We start from the raw sequence: 9,471 nt of genomic DNA, 5'->3' as shown, positions 1-9,471 counted from the left end.
CTCCAAGGATGTTTCATAAGATGAAACTGTGAATAAGTGTTTGATTACTATTTGGCTCAGCTAAGAAGATGCCTGCTTTCCTACCAAGAGAATGCAGTTCAGACCTGGGCGCTGGCTAACATTGTCATCGGTGAGACAAATGAGAAACCACGAGGAGAAAGTTAGAACTCACTCACCAGTGACACAAGCAGCTCTCTGCGGAATTCCACACCAGCTCACCAACACCTGCCTGGTTCTCGGCATCTCACAGCCTTTCTGCTCAATTCTGCTTCCCTGACATTTTCTCTGTCTGCCTGCTGCCCCCTTTCCTAAATGAAGCATAGAGCTGGGAATGTAGCTCAGCTGGGAGAGAGTTTGCTAACACAAAGCCCTGCGGCTGACCCACAGCATTGCACAAATGACAGCAACTGGGTGTGTCATGCCTAGAATCCCAGGACTCGTGAGGTGGAAGCAGGAATATCAGAAGGCCAAAGTCATCTCTGGCTACGTGATGAAGTCAAGGCTGGCACGCAGGAGATCTTGTCCCTAAATAAATAAATACTGGATGGCAGCCACGTCCCTTCTGTGTGTGGTCTGTGGTTACTTTGCAGTGAGAGATGAGTAACTGTTACATAGAGACTGTGGATTAGGAAAACCTAAATAATAGGCTTGTTCTGTTTTGTTTGTTTGAGACAGTGTCTCACTCTGTAGGCCTGGCTGGCCTCGAACTCATTATGTAGGCCAGGCTGGCCTCGAACTCACAGAGATCCGCCTGCCTCTGCCTCCCGGGTGCTGGGATTAAAGGTGTGTGCCACCACCGCCTGGTCCAAAATTAGATTCTTAAGAATGGTTTTAATAATTCAGGCAGTGGTGCCGAATGCCTTTAACTGCAGCACTTGGGAGGCAGAGGCAGGGAGTTTGAGGCCAGCCTGCCCTACAGAGTGAGTCTCAGGACAGCCAGGGCTACACAGAGAAACCCTGTCTCAAATAAACAAACAAAAAGAATGGTTGTACTAAAAACTGGCTCATAAAAGCCTCTGCTGCTGTACCACAACCTAAACCTTACAAAGACGCGGGGGACTGTTGATCTAGTAGGTAAGTAGCTGAACAAGACTTAGATCTAAAAGCTCAACACAGGTTAGAGGATGGATTCCTTTCCATATGCAACAGAAACCGTTTGTTGAAGTACAATCCCCTACTCCTTTTTAAAATCATTTTTTATTTTATGTGTGTTGGTGTTTTGCCTGCATGTATGAAGGTGTCAGATCCCCTGGAATTGGAGTTATAGACAGTTGTGAGCTGCCACGTGGGTGCTGGGAATTGAACCCGAGTCCTCTGGAGGAGCAGCCAGTGTGGTCAACTGCTCAGCCGCCTCTCCAACCCTGACATTACATGCTCTTCAATATTCTCCTTCATGTTGGGTTCTAGCACACATGAGGCCCTGGGGTCCACTCAGTTTTGCTGACCCTTCTTTTCTGCTTGTTTCTTAGCAGGATCTTAGCCTCCAAGGTGCTGGTGTTTACAGGTTAGGTTGGGACTGAGCCAGGGGCCTTGCATATGCTATCCTGAGCTACAGTCTCAGCTTTTACTCACGCCTGATGGTATTAAAGTAAAATAAGCAGGCTCTTAGCCTAAGGTTATTTTTGTTCCAGAAAGTCCTTCTAACTGATTAATTTTGAATTGAGATCGCCATTTACAGATAGCCAACCCGTAAATTGGTTATATAACTAGGGTGCTGCTATGTGACCATATCAAATAGGGCAAAGTCTAGCTGTAGCCAATATCATTATTTCCTTGTTCAGCTTATATAGCTTGTTTAGCAAGTTGTTAGAGCAGTTTGCTGCTTTCCTTTTCAAAAAACATTTCTTATACAACTTTTTAAATGATTTCTTCTTATGGGCATTGGTATTTTGCCTGTATGTGTGTCTGTGTGAGGGTTTTTGGATCCCCTGGAACTGGAGTTACAGACATTTGTGAGCTGCCATGTAGGTGCAGGGAGTTGAACCAGCGTCCTCTGGAAGAGCAGCCAGTGCTCTTAACTGTTGAACCATGTTTCTAGCCCTTTTAAAAATGTTTGAATAAACTGGGCAGTGGTGGCGCACACCTTTAATCCCAGCATTTGGGAGGCAGAGGCAGGCGGATCCCTGTGAGTTCGAGGCCAGCCTGGTCTACAGAGGAGCTAGGTCCAGGTCAGGCTCCAAAGTTACAGCGAAACCCTGTCTCGAAAACAAACAAACAAACAAAAAAGTATTTGAATAAATGCTTAAAAATGTTTGGATAAAATGTTAATCTTTCCTGGAGCTTAAGTGCATTTATCCAGAAGTCGGTCTAGGTTAGATATCCCAATGAAGAGGCTATTCTGTTGCTGGAAATTATTCACTTCCTTAAAGCATAGTCATCAACTCTTTCTGCTGCTGTTGCTAGACATCCTCACTCTGCAACCCAGGCAACCCAGACAACCATCCTATTTCAGACTTCTGGGCGCCAGGATGAAGGTCACGTGCCATCGTGCCCTTTGTCTTTAGGACTTTTAACCAAATCTTTCTACCACTAGCCCTTATCACACTTATCAATACTTACACGAAATGCTTCTGAAGTTCTTTCATTTGATACTTTACTTGGGAAAAGGTACTGTCAAAGGGCATCACGCAGAGGAATGGAGCTTGAGAAAGAATCTGAGGGCTTGATGGCCAAAGGATACAGCTCCTCAGGATCTCCACAGCTCCTCATGGCCCAAGTGCAGGAACAGAGGCGGGTCTAGCAGACACCGTGAGAAGACCAAGCCTTCTAGGATGCGTGCTATTGCCCTTTTCTTACGTGTGTGTGTGTGTGTGTGTGTGTGTGTGTGTGTGTGTGTGTGTAGAGGGGGCGGGGAGAGGTGTGCAGGAGCTCGTGGAGCCTGAAAATGGTGTCAGCTCCCCAGGAGCAGAAGTTACAGCCAACTATGAGCCACAGCTCAAAGTGGTCTTCAGCCTACACAGTGGCTCCAGGCCAACCTCAACCGTATCAGATGACTCCCTACCCCCACCCATGTCTCAAAAAGCAAGGGAAAACTTCCAATTGTTGCAAAAAAAAAAAAACAAAAAAAAACCCACAGCAGCTCCTGGAGAATTTGGACACCACCTACTCTCTTCTCCAGCCATTTCTCTCGATGAGGAAACTCGGGCCCACTAAATTGAGATGGCCTAATGCTAGCCCAAGCCAGGCCTCATTCGCTCGCTGCTCTTTGCACAGGCCATGGCCTCTGCATAGAACTCACCCTGACAGCACCAGGAACTTCCCTGCAGTTGAACTTAGATCACACTTCTGGGTGATTCTTAAATCAAATTGCTGCAATCCCTAGTCAGAGGGAGTTAGGGTGAACCAGAGAGGCGACAACAGGGTTGGAGGCAGACACAGGAGCCACGCCTCCCGCAACTTCAAACCGTAACTAGAGCTACGTTAGCGATCACGAGTCAGTCTCAGTCGAAACGCCACCGCCGGGAGCGAGCACGCAGGCCCCACGGTCGGGAGGCGTACGCGGCGCCGCAGCCGGGGGCGGGGCCGGGCGGAGCTCTGAGCCGGACCGGGGCGGGGCCGCAGAGCCGTAGGTACCGCAGCCCCGACCCGACAGGTGCGCTGGGTAGAGCGCAGGGACCGTGGCTTGTGCAACGCCGAGCGCCGACGGCTTTCTGGTCTGGTAAGAGCCTCCTCTCCCCTCATCCCCGGAGCCTGCGTGTGCTCGGAGTCTCGGGCTGCGCTCTGCGTTCTCTCCGCGCCTTTGAGGCGGGTTGTTGCAGGAGCGGGAACCTCTCCCCTTGGGGGCAATGGACGAGCCCCCCACCCTCCGCTCGCCCTTTTGGGAAGTGCGCGGGCTTGAGCCTTCGCAGCCCCGGCCCATAGTCTCCCACGGGATGGAGGGAAAGTGGCAGTTCATCAAAAGTCAAAACTCTTTCTCGGGGAGATAATCCGGCAACTCTTTCCTTCTTCCAGGCAGCCGTTCCCTCCCCAGTTTTTCTCACTTCCATTCCTCCATATCAACTCTGATTAAGGCTTAATATCGTTCAGAGAAGTGTTGAGAACATAGGAGACCCTCCTTGCTTTCCTTCTCAAATCGCTCTCATGTACTTGAGCTGGGACCCGTTGCTCACTCACATCCGTACGTGTTCATATTAGGTAACTGTACACCTCTGGCCACACACACTTAAGCTTGAAGTTGTGGGTGCTAGGAGCGAACCATCTGGCACCCGTCCTAGCCTCCTTATTGGCGCTCCCAACAATGAGTTTAGCTGATCCTGGTGAGAGATACCGACCTACTATTGTCTTGCAACTAATTCCATCTTTCAAAAAATCCGCCTAATCCAAATGGTTCTGTTGACTTTACAAGTTAGCCAAAGGCTCTGGGGTTATCAGTTTTTAGGACAAGTGCTCCTTGGAGGAGAGATCGTCTTTTGCACCTGAGTGAGTAAGTGGACTACTTTTTATCTACATAGTTTCTGGTGTAGTATACATAATTCCAGTTGCATCTACTACTGGTCTTTCCGAGTTCTGTGGATGAAGTGTGATCTTGTTTGGACAATCTTCAAAACGCTAGAAAGTTGGCAGAAGAGGGTTTGGTTTTGTTTCATTTTTTTCAAAAAACGACTTCTCCTCCTTTAAAAAGTTCCTGCTTGGCCTGGAACTGGCTATATAGACCAGGCTGACCAAGATGTGGCTGCCTCTGCATCTCAAATGCTAAATGCTAAGGTTGAAGGCCTGCTGTTCCACCATCCCTGGCCGTATAAGTATGTGCCGTTTGTGTGTGGGATGTGTGTGTGTGTGTGTGTGTGTGTGTGTGTGAATACCACCAGCACAGCATGCCATGCAGGCCTGTGGAGCTCAGAGGACAGCTTATAGGAGCTGGTTCTCTTCACGTTGGGGTTGGAGGATCAAACTCAGGTCCTCAGACTTGTGCAGCAAATGTTTTCACCTGTTGAGCTGTCGCCAGCCTGGAATGTTTTTTTTTTTCTTTTACCATTTTACATTTATTTATTGTGTATGTGCCATGGCATTTGTGTTGTGTGTAGGTCAGAGGACAACTGGGGGTCTGCTCTTTCCTTCCACCATGTGGGTTCAGGGGTTAAACTCAAGGTGTTAGGCTTTGTGGCAAGCACCTTTTACACAGTGAGCCATCCTGTCGGCCTCTTTAAAGGTCTGCACGCATAAATCTTTGCATTGCTAGAATAACATAATATGGTGCTAAATTATGTTAGGAATTTTGGGGGGAACAAAACCCTTTTTCAATGAATTTTATGAAAGCTTTTCTGTAGATTCGAAGTTCAAAAGCCCCTACCCTAAAAGAGCCTACAATTAAATGAGTTAGACACGCCACTGATACGACTTACTATATTGGTAAAATCTTTTTCCGATATTGTTTTGGTGTTTCTTTTCTCTCTGCCCCCATTCCCAAACCCTGGGAACTTGCACACAAGAGAAGCGTTCCCGACTGCTGTCTGTTTACCGCTCATATCAGTCAACTCTACGGCTTTGGAAAATGGGATTGGAGTCTTTAATTCTCCGGAAATTCAGTATATAGCTGGTGGAGCTGTTAGGTGAAGAAGTAGTGTTATCAGGTAGTCCCTGACCCGTGGAGTCTCTGGGCTGAGACCGTGTGTTGGCATGGTTAGCAAAGCAGGACCATTTTGTAAAAATTACCTCATTGTATGACTTTGTTTAACTTGGTACATTCAGGCTTTGTTCCCGACTCTAGTTAAAGGTGGAGCCAAGTTTCAACCTAATAATTCTAGGAAGAGAAAGCTTCAGAAGTGAAAACAATTCTATTAGCAACGGAGACACTCTTCACTGCTTAGGCGCCCTTTAAATGCTCGACTCTGGGTGTAGCTCGGCGGTAGCGTGAGGTTAGCGTGTGTGAGAGCCTGTGTTCCGTCCCCAGCACATGCACACACATATTTTGAAGGAGATCTTGTCTTAGGCCAGCTGAGGGAAGAGTGGAGCCTTTGAGGGCTCTTTAGCGTTTGATGATCTGATATCTGAAGTTTATGGCGGGGCTTTGAAAACTCTTCATTTGGGACTGGAGAGATGGCTCCGCAGTTACGAGCACCGGCTGGCTCTTCCAGAGGACCCAGGTTCAATTCCCACTACCCACATGGCAGCTCACAACTGTCCGTAAGTTCCAGGGAGTCTGGTACCTTCACACTGACACACATGCAGGCAAGACACCAATGCACATAAAAGAATATTTTTAGAAAGAAGAAAATGTTTCATTTGACTGCAGGCTTTTTGTTGTTGTTTTGGGTTTTTTGGAGACTATGTCCCATGAAGCTCAGGCTAGCTTCTGATTGCTATGTAGCCTCAGAGGCTAGACTTGACCTCCTGAATTTCCTGCCTCTATCCTCCATGTGTTGGCATTGTAGGTGTGTACCACCTACATACCTTCCCAGATATGACTACAGGCTTCTATTAATTTCCCAACCGTTTAACAGTACTGTAACATACAAAGGGTGGCCATGACGTGGTGTCCTCCTATAGGTCTGTTTGTCAGTGTGTGTGCTAGTTGCTTCATTTGGCGATTTGAGCCGTGGCTCTTACTGGGACTGTTTCTTTGACCCTGCTGTCTCATCTCCTTTGCTCCCTAAAAGGTGTTTTCTGATAGAAAGTTTTATAAAAGCATCAGGTTTATTTGCATGCATTATGTATTTGAATATCTACAAATGTTTATTAGAATGTTTTCAAATATAATTTTAATTTTTCTTTTTTCTTTATTTATTTTAGCGTTTTTGAGATAGGATTTCTCTGTGTAGCTTTGGAGCCTGTCCTGGAACTTGCTCTGTAGCCCAGGCTGGTCTAGAACTCACAGAGATCTTCCTGCCTCAGCCTCCTGAGTGCTGGGATTAAGGTGTGTACCACCACTGCCTAGCTAATTTTAATTTTTCTGAGGGTTTCACCAATTAACTATAATCAGGTATAGTTAACTTTAAAATTCTGTGCCAAAGGTTTATGAAACATGCACACACATAGAATTGTTGAGTGTGGGAGATCACTAGGCATCTTCACTATGAATCACTACTGTACCACAAACTAGAGAAAAAAAAAGTCATTATTTAAGTTGAAAGTGAAATTAGTTTCCTTTTGTTTTAATTTTAAATTATGTTTATTTATGTGTGGTGTGTGTGGTGTGTATGTGGTGTGTATGTGCATGTGCGTGTAGTGTATGTGTGTGGTGTGTGTGCATAGTATGTGTGTGTGTGGTGTGTGCGTGTGGTATATGTGTGTATGGTATGTGTGGTGTGTATACATGTGTGTGATGTGTGTGGGGTGTGTGTGCACATGTGCTTGTGTGGGCACATGCGTGCCATGGCATGCCTGGGGTATGAGATGACAGCTTGCGGGAATCCGCTGTCTCTTCCATGGTGCAGGTCCTGAGGATTGAACTCCGGTTATCAGGTGCTCTTCCCTGCCGAGCCATCATCCTGGGCGCCAGTTCCCACGCTTTCTTCATTGCGTATTTCTACCAGAGAGACGACATTCACTTAAATGGAATTTGCTTGTTCTACAGACAGAAAATGCTTAACTTTGTCCCTAAGATAATTTGTGCAAGAAGGGACTATTTTTTAGAAGGTTGCTGTGTTCTTTAACTGTATTTTTACAGGAAGATAAAGCACCCCATTGTAGACTGTGCACGGTGACCTCATGATGTGGTTCAGTCCCTTAACACAGACTCTCCAGGTGTTTAGGAACAAATCTGTGGCTTTAAGTAGTTTCTGCTCTATTGTTGGGAAGTCGAGGTTCTTGGTAAACGGCACTTTCGGCAGGATCGTTCTGATGTGTTTATTCTGTGGCTGGATGGAGATTCAAATGTATTTTAAAGGTTTATTATCATCTTTACCTATGTGTGTGTGGGCAGGGGGAGTCTGCTCGTGAGTTCAGGTGCTCACAGAGGCCAGAGCATCAGATCGCCCTGGATCTGGAATTAGAGGTTTCAAGTTGCCTGATGTGGGCACTGAGAACTGATCTTGGGTCCTCCGTAAGAGCTAAAGTGCTCTTCACCACTGAGCCGTCTCTCCAGCTCCGAGGCTCAGATGATCGCTTGAGTGAAGACTTCTTTTCACTGAAGAAGGAGGTCTGACCTGCACGCTCTCATTAGCCAGCCTGTCAGGTGACCTCTTGTCACTTAAACGTTTTAGGGGCTGCTCTGTTCCTAGCACCCACACTGCATGTCTCCCAAGCCTCTGAAACTCCAGCTCCAGAGGCCCTGAGGCCTCTTCTAGAGGCGTCTGCACAAATGTGTGAGCTCCACACACACACACAGAAAGATAAGAGCTAATTAGTGATTTTTCAGTAACTGCGCATGTTCACTTATAGGACATTAGTACAATAGCATGAAATTTACATCCTTTTGATTTTCTTCTCAAATTCGTTTGTTTCCTGAGACAGTCTCTCACTGTGTAGTCCTTACTAGCCTGGGACTCACTATGAAGACCAGGTTGTACTTGAACCCAGTAATCCCCCTGCCTCTGCCTCCCTGTGCTGGGATTAAACAGTGGTCCTCGATCTGTGGGTCGTGACCTCTTTGCAGGTTCAGTGACCTTCACAGGAGTCACATATCAAATATCCCACATATCAGATATTTACATTACAATTCATGGCATTAATAAAATTACAATTATGAAGTAGCAATGAAAATTTTATGGTTGGGGTTAGCACACCATCAGGAATTGCATTAAACAGTCACAGCTTTAGGAAGGTTGGGAACCACTGAGTCAGAAGCCTGCCGTATCGTGCAGGTTGGCCTGGAACCCATGATCGTCCTGTCTTTTGCCTGGGATGTGAGACTATCATCATAATTGGAGAGCAAAGGCAGGAAGACTACTAGGAGTTAGAGGCGAGCCTGAGCTATACGGTGAGTGCAGGACCAGCCTGTGCTCCAGGAGAGACCTGTCTGAAAAGACTGTTAAGAGTACTTAGGCAGAGAAGCTGCTTCCCCGCCTCGCACCCACAAGGCAGTTCACAATGTCTCGAGCTCCAGTCCCTTCCTCATCTCATTCTGCCTGTGTGGGCGCCAGACACACATGTGGTGCACTTACATGCAAGTAGAACACTTGCACACATAAAATAAAAATAAAAATTTTAAAATAGAACCGAACAGTAAAGCTGGGCGTGGTGCTGTGTGGTTATGGTGCCCTTTGCAGGGCGGGCGGTGGGCAGAGGGAGCTGCCTGCTTTTTTCTTTCTTTTTTTTTTTTTAGGTTCCTTTTTAAATTGTTTTTATTGTGCTATATATTTTTCTCCACTCCCTTGAGAACTGCTTTCTTAAAGGTATCCTCTACTCCACAGTGCCCTGTGATCCCTTCCCCACATTGCAGACATACATTTTTAAAAGGTATGAGTTGTATGTGCTATGTGAGAAAAACATGTACCTCACTTGCAGCCTTTTGGTCAGGTAGTGTGGGATGGGTCTTACGTGTGTAGTGTGGGACAGGTGTTACATGTGTAGTGTGGGACAGATGTTACATGT

At 46.6% G+C, this 9,471-nt stretch overlaps 1 protein-coding gene across 3 annotated transcripts in view; it reads left to right on the top strand.

Moving 5' to 3' along the window:
- Positions 1–3,502: 3,502 nt before the first annotated feature.
- Positions 3,503–9,471, top strand: part of Lima1 (LIM domain and actin binding 1) — a 117,583-nt gene continuing 111,614 nt past the window's right edge. For 2 of the 3 annotated variants that reach the window (XM_050122414.1, XM_050122412.1), the window contains exon 1: positions 3,503–3,658. The gene's annotated coding sequence lies outside the window, so the exon portion shown is untranslated. Of the gene's footprint in view, positions 3,659–4,281; positions 4,424–9,471 lie in introns of those variants that run through there. The other variant, XM_050122413.1, reaches the window with a different exon arrangement.

This window comes from Alexandromys fortis, unplaced genomic scaffold (genome assembly GCF_014885135.2).
Source record: "Alexandromys fortis isolate MF-2015 unplaced genomic scaffold, M_Fortis_MF-2015_v1.1 scaffold_216, whole genome shotgun sequence".
In the NCBI taxonomy this organism is placed as follows: domain Eukaryota; kingdom Metazoa; phylum Chordata; class Mammalia; order Rodentia; family Cricetidae; genus Alexandromys; species Alexandromys fortis.
Note: the sequence above shows the minus strand (reverse complement) of the source record. Positions and strands in the feature narration are given on the sequence as shown.